This window comes from Triticum urartu, chromosome 7A (genome assembly GCF_056163025.1).
Source record: "Triticum urartu cultivar PI428250 chromosome 7A, HENAU_Tu73, whole genome shotgun sequence".
NCBI classification, from domain to species: Eukaryota; Viridiplantae; Streptophyta; class Magnoliopsida; order Poales; family Poaceae; genus Triticum; species Triticum urartu.
In genome coordinates this window covers 260,284,161-260,296,478 of record NC_141879.1, presented here as the reverse complement: position 1 = coordinate 260,296,478, position 12,318 = coordinate 260,284,161, and positions in this window count along the sequence as shown.

The window sequence follows — 12,318 nt, the reverse complement described above, 5'->3', positions numbered from 1 at the left end:
GCCTTAATATCCTTTAGTTTCCAATATGGACCCCGCTTCCATGGGAGGGTAGGACAGAAGATGTCATGCAAGTTCTTTCCATAAGCACGTATGACTATTTACGGAATACATGCCTACATTATATTGATGAACTGGAGCTAGTGCCGTATCACCCTAGGTTATAACTGTCTCATGATGAATATCATCCAACAAAGTCACTGATCCAATGCCTATGAATTTATCTTATATTGTTCTTGCTAAGTTACTACTGCTATCATCACTGTTACACTTGCTATAAAATTACTGCTATCACTGTTACCGTTACCATTGCTACAGTCACTATTATCAAAACTATCATATTACTTTGCAACTAATCACTTTGCTGCAGATAATTAATCTCCAGGTGTGGTTGAATTAACAACACAGTAGCTAATACCTTCAAATATTCTCTGGCTCCCCTTGTGTCAAATCTATAAATTTGGGTTGAATACTCTACACTCGAAAACTGTTGCAATCCCCTATACTTGTGGGTTATCAAGAGTCCGGTGGGTTTCAGATACCCATCTTCGGATGAAATAGTCTGCCCTGGATCTAAATCCAGGGCAGGGATGATAGTTGGTCCTTGAGTGGTGCCTGATGATGGGTTCGATGGGTTTCCCTCTTGGAGTAGAGGAACAGTGGTCGAGGTCATGAACCCTTCGAAGATCAAGTCTCCTCGGACGTCGGCGACGTAATTCAGGCTCCCAAATCTGATCTGATGACCAAGGGTGTAGTTGTCGATCTGTTCTAGGTGACCAATTGAATCAGCACGCAGAGCAAAGCCGTCGAACACAAAAAGTTGACCGGGGAGGAAGATTTCCTAGGAAACAACATCGTTGTTGATGATTGAACGAGCCATCGAACCTTATGCTAACGACACAGCGGAACTCTCAATAAAAACACCAATGTTGGTGTCAAAACCAGCCGATCTCGGGTAGGGGGTCCCAAACTGTGCGTTTGAGGATCGAGGGTAACAGGAGACAAAGGGGACATCATGTTTACCCAGGTTCGGGCCCTCTTAATGGAGGTAAAACCCTACTTCCTGCTTGATTGACTTTGATGAGTATAGGGGTTACATGAGTTGATCTACCTCGAGACCGTAATGGCTAAACCCTAGAAGTCTAGCCTATGTGAATTTTTCCTTGCCTCTACAGACTAAACCCTCCGGTTTATATACACACCGGAGGGGCCTAGGGTTGTACAAAGTTGGCTTACAGAGAAAGAAAATTATACATCCGAATGCCAAGCTTGCCATCCACGCAAAGGAGAGTCCCATACGGACACGGGGGAAGGCCTTCTACCTTATACCTTCACAACCCATCAGTCCGGCCCATGTCACACAGCCCGAACACCCGAGGACCCCATAATCCAGGATTCCCTTAGAGTCCCCTCCGGCAAGCTGCTTGGTTTCTTCGTGTCCCATCGGGGGATCGAAGCTAACCCCGACAAGATCAAAGCCATCGAGCAGATCGGAGCACCAAGGACAGTTAAGGATGTGAGGCGCTTGACGGGATGCATTGCCGCGCTAAGTAGATTCATTTCCAAGTCTTCCAGGCGTGCCCTGTCGTTGTTTAAAATTTTGAAGAAAGTAGGCCTATGAAGTGGACCCCGGAAGCAGATGCAGCTCTGTAGGAGTTGAAGGCCTACCTATCGTCTGTGCCTACCTTGGTTGCACCCAAACCCCAAGAGCCGTTGTTGCTATACTTGGCGGCAACCAACCAAGTGGTCAGTGCGGCCTTGGTAGCACAGCGAAAAGTGGATGAGGCAGAAAGTGGGCAGATAATGGCAGAGGCAGAAAAGGATCAGAATAGCAATGAGCACGACAACGAGGGCAACCCCAAGGACGTGGTAAGGAAGAAAGTGGTGCAGCGCCCAGTGTACTTCGTCAGCTCCTTGTTACAAGGGGCTAGATCGAGGTACTCTGGCATGCAAAAGTTGATCTTTGGTCTCATTATGGCCTCAAGGAAACTGCGCCACTGCTTCCAAACCCATGAGATCATGATTGTCACTCATTTTTCATTGCAAAGGATACTCTGAAACCTTGAGGCTACCAGCAGAATAGTGGAGTGGGCTTTGGAGTTATCCTGCTTTGGTTTGAAGTTTGAGAGCAAATCAACTATTCAGAGCAGGGCGCTGGCAGAGTTTATTGAAGAATGGATGCCAACCCTTGATGAGGAAGTGACAGAGACAGCTATCCCCGGCAAGGAATCGCCCCAAGAATGGATTATTTATTTTGATGGTGCTTTTTCCCTATAAGGTGCGGGGCTTGCGTGCTTCTTGTTGCCGCCTCCGGGAAGCACTTGAAGTATGTCGTCCAAATGCACTTTGCCCGGGAAGAAGCCACCAACAATACAACTAAGTATGAAAGGCTCCTTGCCGGGCTCAGAATTGCAGCAGAATTGGGAATCAAGAAGCTGATCATACGAGGAGATTCACAGCTTGTGGTGAGACAAGTCAACAAGGATTATCAAAGCCCATTGATGGAAGCATACATTGAGGAAGTGAGGAGATTGGAGGAGCACTTTGATGAGTTGCAAACAGAGCACGTACCCCGTGCAGAAAACAACATAGCTGATCACCTGTCAAAGTGTGCTGCGCATAAGCTTCCTGTGGAACCGAGAACTTTTTTTCTCTGTCTCTCTCAGCCCTCCATATCACCAGTCACAATGGCCCGGAAAAGGAGAAAGTTGGACTATGGTAAGCCTCTCCGGTCGAGCCGTCCGCTCCCGGCAGAGACCCTGTCGGAAACAACTCCTCACATCCTGCCGGACCACCCCCTCCAGCCGGGCCCATGGACCCCATGAACGAGGTTGGTGCTCCCATAGCAGAGGAGGTGCCGCTAATCCTCATTGCCGAGCCCTAGGCTCCAACTTGGGCAAGGCACATCGTCCGCTTCCTCCAAACCGGAGAACTTCCCGGCGACCAAGATGAAGCTGAGAAAGTAGCCCAAAGGGCCAATATGTATCAGTTTGTCGATGACACTCTATACAGAAGGAGGCCCAACGGTGTGAAATTGAAGTGTGTCTGTCGGGAGGATTAGAAAGTTGACAAACCCATACGTGCGTAGTCGCTACCACCCATAGGCAACCCCTGCCGGGCAAGTGTACTGTGCCTCACCACCCCCATTCCACCATCAATCCACCAAAGCAGGAGTAGGGTTTGACACCTCACGGCGGCCCGAACCTAGATAAATTGCTTGTGTGCTCTCTGTCGTGCTGCCATGTGCTGGTCTGCTCTTTGTGCAACGCGACGTCCCCTGTCGAACCAGCAAGGGGCCTCCTGGTCCCATAGGTGGCCATGGATATCCCATGACAGGCCGCGACCCATTTCATGTCCGCACACTAATTTTGAAAACGGCCTACTGCCATGTCGTCGCCCGAAGTTCATGTCGGCACAATGCCAGCAATGACATACAATGCCAGCTTCAGAAAAACACCACACAGTTCAGCTGGCGCACTTGCCTCGGGGGAGCGTTCCCTGGAGAGTCGGGAGGCTTGCGAGTAGACATGGAAGTCAGGCATCGGCTACATCGCCGACGCGCGGAGCGACTTGAGCAGCACCATCCGAGGAAACGTAGATGAGTCGGCGCTGGCCGTGGCCGTGCTGGCCAAGGTTTAAACCTAGGTACATCAGCGCCTCCCTCGTTGTCGCTGCGACATGGGTGTTGGTGGCCTCCTGCTGTGCGGCGCTGGCGATGGCGGCTGCCATGATGGCTTCCTCCCTTGCGTCCATCGCGTGCCTCTGGCCCTTTCTCTTGGCCGACTCCCTTGCCTGCTCCTCGGGCGTCAGCTTCTTCTTCAGCTTGGGCGCAGCGGCGGTCTTGCGGGGGATGGAAGGCTTGCCTTTGCCGGAGGAGGCAGTCGTGATGTCGGATGAGGCAAGGGAGGCAAGGCGGGTGGCGGCATCGAGATAGTTGTCCATGGCGGGCAGCGGGAGTGCGCGCGAACAGGAGGGCTTTGGGAAAGTTGAGGGAAATGGTGGAGGCTACCACCGACTGGCGGGCCAGGGGGAGGAGTAGGCAGGCGTGGCGCGCGTCCGCCTCGTGTCCGTGCCAACGCAAATGAGGCTAAAATGGGCTGGGAATGGGTCGGTAGGCGGACGAAAAATAGACGCGCGTTCGTTTGGGTCAGCATGTTGGGCCGACTTTTCTGTCCGTGTGGACGAAAAATGTCCGTGCATTGGAGTTGCTCTTAGAGTTTTAGGAGATTTCTAATTAATAAAGTCGACGATATTTTTAAAAAAATACTGGATTGGGTGGACCATAAGGTTGAAAATTCAGTCAAACTCCTTTATAGCTTCTAGGAGCTCATTTTTTGGAATCTTGCTTGGGATCATGATGGTGTCTTCACTGTGTGTATGCTTTTCCTAAATCGTCCACACATATTGATGAAACTCCATTGTGGGGGGTCTCACATGCTAAGATTCTATCATCTAGCGGCAATATGACTACTCGTGAAGAGGGCACGCGGCATCTGCAGTGCTGGCCCCTAAAGCACACACTGTGTCCATCTGTGGATTGGTGAGAATCAATTCACAGACACTGATGCGGGAGCCGACCATCCAAAATTATCTCCTAAATGTTCATTTAGAAATGGTTAATTTAGAATTCAGATCCATTGATCACATAGCATCTTGTGAGAGTTTAGTTTAATAAGGATGATAGACTACTCATATTAATAAGGAATTCCTTCTTTTCCGGAAGCTCGTCCAGAAAGAACTCCAAGTTAAGCATGCTTAGCTTGAAGCAATTTCAGGATTGGTGACCGACTGGGAAGTTTGTCCCAGGTGCGCACAAGTGAGGACAAAGGGTGCAAAAAAGACTAGTGTTGATCTGTGGGGCCAGTCTAGATCCTGCCCTGAGTAACGGCCAGTAACCAGAAAGTGTGTTCGGGGCATTACAAGTTGGTATCACAGCCGACCCTCGCAGTTACACAGATGTTTGTGGGCCAGGTGCATGGTCATGTTGTGCATGATGTTTGTGGCCCATCATGGCACACGTCATGACATGCGTGCTAGACTAGATGCACACATGTGTGCCAAGAGGGAACATTCATGTGGCTCGACGAGGACGTCGGTTCCTTTGAGTGGGGTGTATGTGAGATCCTTACTTAATAGGCATGATAGACTACTCATATCAATAAGGAATTCCTTCTTTTCAGGATCCCGTTCCAAAAGAACTCCAAAGTTAAGCGTGCTTAGCTTGGAGCAACTTTAGGATCGGTGACCGACTTGGAAGTTGGTCCCAGGTGCACACCAGTGAGAATAAAGTGCGTAGGAAAGACTAGTGTTGATCTATGGGGCCAGTCTGGATCCCGCCAGGAGTAACGGCTAATAACCGACAGGTGTGTCCCAGGCGTTACACGCCCGATCACAACCAAAAAGATGCAAATATGCATAGTTTTTACATGCTCGATCATGAAAGAATATCAGTCCGTGCAAAAAAACGATTTTCTGCTTTGTCAGACCAGTAATATGAGCCACCACGCTCACTTTGTCGTCATCGCCATCTCGGCCTCCTCCTTCTCCGCCCTCTTCAACCGATCCTTCGTGCGCTTCAACATCTTAAGACGAATAACTTTCACAATCATCATTGCATTGTCATCCAAATCCTCCATCTTCAAGGTCAACATGTTCACATCCTCCAAAGCGGCTGTGATCACAACCTTCTTCTATTCGAGCATGTCTTATTCTCATCGAGTATGATCTTCTTCTCTTCGAGTATTATCTTCTTCTCGGTCGCTGCCATCAACATTTTAAATATTTCAACCTTGCATGCCTCCTTATCGTTGGAGTGCTTGATGTATGCCTCCTCTTTCTTCGCCAAGATGTCCTCGAACTTCTCCATCAACTTTGTTGTCCCTCCTCTCGCTTGTCCTTCTCCTCCTCCCACTTCTTCTCTGTCATCAATGAAGCATATAATGTTTTTGTTGATCATGTTGAAGCTAAGGTACGTGAGTTAGACGATGAAAGAAGCTATTTGGTAAGCTACCTGCTAAACAAGAAGATATCTCTGATCCTACTATATAGATTGAGATTGGTTTGAATAACTTGAATTATTTATGCTATCTAGGTGCTAGTGTTTCCACTATCACTAAGTCTATTTATGATAGTCTCAATCTTGGTCCTTTTGTTACTACTAAAATCAAGTTGAATATGGCCAATTCTACCTTCACGCAAGCAGTAGGGATTAAGCACGGAGTTAGCATTCAAATTAATAATTTCCCGGTTATGATTGATCTTCTTATAGTTGATATGCCTGAAGATCCCATTGTTCCTATAGTTCTTGGTAGGTCATTTCTTAGGACCATAAAGGCTGTTAAATGTGTTTGAGGGGAATGCAAGATTTGACCTTCCTCCAAAAGATCGTTTTGTGAGACATTTCCCCAGGAAAAAGAAAATGAGGATATACACTAGAGAAAGCATTGTCATGAATGCTCGAAGCTATGGGCTTGGTGTATTTCTACCTGATACGTCTCCAACATATCTATAATTTATAAGTATTCATGGCAATATATTATCATTCTTGGATGTTTTACAATCATTTTATAGCAACTTTATATCATTTTTTGGGACTAACCTATTGACCCAGTGCCCGGTGCCAGTTGTTGTTTTTTGCTTTCTTTTTACATCGCAGAAAATCAATATTAAACGGAGTCTAAACACCGCGAAACTTTTTGTGGATTTTTATTGGATTGAAAGAATCCCGATGGGCCAAAGCAGCACTTGGGGATGCCCCGAGGGGGGCACAGCCCACCAGGGTGCGCCAGGGCCCCTTGGTGTGCCAAAGTGGGTTGTGCCCACCTCGGTGGCCTCCTGTACCCCTTCTTTGCACTATAAATTCCCAAATATTCTGAAACCCCTCGGGGTTAACCTAGATCAAAAGTTCCGCTGCCGCAAGGCTCTGTAGCCACCAAAAACCAATCTAGACCCCGTTCTGGCACCCTGCCGGCGGGGGGAATCATCTTCGGTGGCCATCTTCATCACCCCGGCGGCCACCACGATGAGGAGGGAGTAGTCCACCCTCGGGGCTGAGGGTTTGTACCAGTAGCTATGTGTTGAATCTCTCTCTCTCGTGTTCTTGAGATGTCACGATCTTGATGTATCACGGGCTTTGTTAATATAGTCGGATCATATGGTGTTTTCCCCTCTCTATCTTGTTGCGATGAATTGAGTTTTCCCTTTGAGATTTCATTGTTATCGGATTGAATACTTTTATGGATTTGAGAGCACTTGATATATGTCTTGCATATGAATACTCATGGTGACAATGGGGTATCATATTGATTCACTTGATATGTGTTTTGGCATTCAACTCGCGGATTCCCACGGTGACATTGGGGTAATCTATGCATAGGGGTTGATGCACGTTCTGGTCTTTTGTTTCTCCGGTAGAAATATTGGGGCACTCTTTGAAGTTCTTTGTGTTGGATTGAGTATTATGAATCTGAAATTATTTGGTGTTATTTTAGTACGAACTCTAGGATAGATCGAACGGAAAGAATAGCTTGTGTTATTTTACTACGGACCCTTGAATAGATTGAACGGAAAGAATAGCTTTGAGGTGGTTTCGTACCCTACAAAGAATTTATTCTTATGTTCTCTGCTAGATAGGAACTTTGGAGTGATTCTTCATCACACTTTGAGGGGTGGTTATATTATCCAATTATATTAGCATTGTTGAGAGATTGCACTAGCGAAAGTACGGACCCTAGGCCTCATTTTCAAGCATTCCAACACCGTTTGTGCTCCATTTTATCAATTGCTACCTTGCTGTTTTTATTGTTCTTATTACAAAAATCAATATCTACTATCCATATTACACTTGTATAACCATCTCTTCGCCGAACTAGTGCACCTATACAAATTACCATTGTATTTGGTGTGTTGGGGACACAAGAGAATTTTTATTATTTGGTTGCAGGGTTGTTTGAGAGAGACTATCTTCATCCTATGCCTCCCACGGATTGATAAACCTTAGGTCATCTACTTGAGGGAAAACTGCTACTGTCCTACAAAACTCTGCGCTTGGAGGCCCAACATGTGTCTACACGAATAAAGTTGCACAGTAGACATCGGTACCCAAGTAATCGTCACTATGGACGAGCAATCCAACTAAAAACAAGCGCTTCATGGGAGGAAACCCATGCTATTAAGATAGAAGAGTAAGTTTTGTTTTTCATTGTAATAAAAGAGTGTTGAAGTTTTTGTAGTGGAGAATAAGTTGAGTAACAGTTGTGCTAATGAGGCCCTTGTCATGTGCAAAACTCCTATATGGTGTACTAACGTTTGGAAGCCTAGATATATGCCTATATGTTGCGTTGAAACTAACTCTAAAGAAATCACCAAAGAAAAGAAAGTTTCAGACTAGATAGAACAAAAGATGGCCTTTATATGACCGTAGAGGTCGTATGGACAGTCGTATGGAGCATAGGCTGAGCCAAGGAAAACAAAACAGAGGCAACAGAGTCAACGGCGGCATTCCATACGAGCGTGACCGCTTGTATGTGCAGTTATATGGATCTTTGACCAAAACAAAGAGAAGTCCAGAGAAGAAGGCGATGGTCCATATGAGCATCCATGCTCGTATGGACGCTCGTATGAGACCAACGACCAAAAGAAATGATTGGAACGAACGACGATGCTCTGTATGAGTGCAGCTGCTCGTATGCACGATCGTATAAGGTAAGCACCGACACAGAATTGGCTCCAGGGCAAATGATGGTGTTTCATGCGAGCGCTTTCCCTCGTATGTGCGCTTGTATGATGTGCTGGTGGCCATAAGGATGCCGAGGCAGGAGGTAAATATTCCTATCTCATCTATTTTCTTCTTCCTCCTCCTCCAAACCTCTCCAAACCCTACCACAACTTTGTCGGATCTCTCTACTTGTTTGATTTCAGTTCAAAATCTTCCGCATGATCGATATACGGTATGTTTCTCCTTGATACGTCTCCAACATATCTATAATTTTTGATTCTTCCATGTTGTTATACTATCATTCTTGGATGTTTTACAATCATTTTATGGCAACTTTCTATCATTTTTTGGGACTAACCTATTGACATAGTGCCCAATGCCAGTGCTGTTTTTTGCTTGTTTTTTACTTCACAGAAAATCAATACCAAACAAAGTCCAAACACAGCAAAACTTTTTGGAGAATTTTTCTGGGCCAGAAGACATAGGATGGGCCAAAGAAGTACCAGAGAGGTGCCCCGAGGGGGGCACAACCCACCTGGGCACGCCTGGGGGACCCAGGCATGCCCTGGTGGGTTGTGCCCTCCTCAGTGGCCTACCGCACTGCCACTTTGCTCTATAAATACCCCAATATTCCAAAAACCCTAGGGGAGTCGACGAAACACTATTCCAGCCGCCGCAAGTTCCAGAAACTACAGGTCCAATCTAGGCACCACACGGAGGGGTTCATCATCCTCATTGGTGCCTCTCCGATGATGTGTGAGTAGTTCATTTTAGATCTACAGGTCCGTAGTTAGTAGCTAGATGGCTTCCTCTCTCTCTTTTGATTCTCAATACAATGGTCTCTTGGAGATCTATTTGATGTAACTATTTTTGCGGTGTGTTTGTTGGGATCCGATGAACTTTGAGTTTATGATCAGATCTATATTTTTATCCATGAAAGTTATTTGAGTTCTTTGATCTCTTATATGCATGATTGCTTATAGCCTCGTATGTATTCTTCGAATCTTTGGATTAGTTAGGCCGACAAGATCAATTTTTCTTGCCATGGGGAGAGGTGCTTTGTGATGGGTTCGATCATACGCTGCTCAATCCCAATGACAGAAGGGGAAATGACATGTATGTATCATTGCTATTAAGGATAACAAGATGGGGTCTATTCCTACATGAATAGATCTTGTCTACATTATGTCATTGTTCTTATTGTATTACTCTGTTTCTCCATGAACTTAATACACTAGATGCATGCTAGATAGCAGTCGATGTGTGGAGTACTAGTAGTAGATGCGGGCAGGAGTCGGTCTACTAATCTTGGACGTGATGCCTATATAATGATCATTGCCCAGATATCGTCATAATTATTTGAAGTTCTATCAATTTCCCAACAGTAATTTGTTTACCCGCCGTATGCTATTTTTCTTGAGAGAAGCCACTAGTGAAATCTACGGCCCCCGGGTCTCTTCTTTATCATGTTTGCCTTCGAGATCTATTTTTATTTGCTTTTATTTTCAGATCTATTAATCTAAAAACACAAATATACCTTGCTGCAATTTATTTTTATTTATTTTATCTCGCGTTCCTGTGAGATCTACATATCCAATCTACTACAATTTTATCTATCTTTTTACCCGGGAGGGATTGACAACCCCACTTTTACGTCAGGTTGCAAGTATTTATTCTTTGTGTGCAGGTACCATTCACGTAGTGTTGCATGGTTCTCCTACTGGTTCGATAATCTTGGTCTCATCACTGAGGGAAATACCTACCGTAGTTGTGCTACATCATCCCTTCCTCTTTGGGGAAATACCGGCGTAGTTCAAGCCGCGTCAAAATGAATTTCTGGCGCCGTTGCCAGGGAGACATCATCAATATCTATCAGGTTCCTAATCACAAATCTCATCTCCTTGAAATTTACATTATTTGCCATTTGCCTCTCATTTTCATCTCCCCCACTTCACAAAAAATTGTCTTTTTATTCGCCCTCTTTTTCGTCCATCGTTTTCTCGTCAGATCTATTTTTTGTGCAAATTTGTTTGTCTTTTTTATCGTTATGGATAGTTCTTCCTCTATTGTGTGCACCCCTGAAAACGAGGTTCTTAACTTTAAGCAAAGGGGAGGGGAGAGTTTAAAAGATGCTTGTATAGGATTTGCAATGCTCATAATAGATCTATTCGTAAGAAATCTACCATTGTTCTTCTTCGTTGTTTTTATGGGGGAATATTATGGATCTAGAAATAAATATGACAATACTTGAATCTATGCATTATGCCTAGCTAGCGGCGTAAAACAATAACGCTTGTTGGGAGGCAACCCAATGAATAAATTTATTTTTGCCTTTTTCTTTCTGTTCTTGAGTGTTTGCACAATCTTTGCCTTCCTATTTGGGGAAATGCCGACGTAGTTCAAGCCGCATCACTCCTCCGATCCCCAACTTTTGTTTGTGAATCCATGTTCTATGTCCCCAACATTTCCATGTCTAGGGTATGCGTACTTTTCATTCAAATTTTGATTTTGGCCTAGATTAGTTGAGTATGATATAGTAGCTGTTGTAGGATTACTATTATCTCATCCTATTTGATTGAAAAATTGTTTTGTAGAGATGTTTATGAGGATGTCCACATGTGTCGCTCGTGCTGAAGCACCAAGTTCATCCGCGAGTGTCGCACAAATGCAACAAGTTTACACGCAAGGGATCATCTTAACCACTCATGAGGCCAAAAACAAATACAAGAAGCTTCACGAGAGAAAGATAAAGACCACCATGTGAGCTTGTGAGTCCACCATAGCCAAGTTGGGCATCGGTAATTAATGATTTCCATTTATTATGTGATAATGTAGAGTTGCATCATTTTTTCAGAAATATACGACATATGAACGATTGATGCTTGGATTTCTAGTACTCTCTCGCACAATGTTGGATTAGTCCCAAGAGTGGACGAGGAAGAATGGATCACTTTCCATATCAAGAACCAAGAATTCAACATCACTCTAGATGAGTGGTGTAATCGCTTTGGCTTCATCAACAATAATGATGATGTTCGTTATGTCTACAAGTTACCATGGCCACAAGTAAAGGGCCAATTGCATCCAAAGTCCTGCTATTCGATATTCTATTATGTTATCACCAACTCGTTGCAGGAAGGTGGAGATGTTTCAAAGGTGAATGATGAGAATATGCTAATTCTTGGGAAAGCAGCTAACCTTGACGCTGGTTATTCCCCCAACCTAGGGGCAATACTTTTGTTGCACCTTGCGCACCAAGAAAATCGTACACACAAGGAGATATCGTGTATGGAGGAGTCATCACCATGTTGGCCAACTCCCTTGGCCTCAAGATCAACCATCTCCAACCCAGTGTCAGTAACAACCTTATCAATATTAGATTTCTTTCTAGTGTTGCAATGGTGGTGGTTCGCCATGGTCCTCATTGTATTCGAATTCCTAGAGTTAGGTACTTGCTGCCTACTTCTATTCCTAACCGTTTCTCCACAGAAAATGGATTTGCATTATGTGCCATAGGAAGGAGATGCGGCTTTTGACCAAGAAGCCCCGGAACCAGAACAAGTTGATGAAGCAGAACTTGCCACCGATGAAGAAGAGGGGCAGCC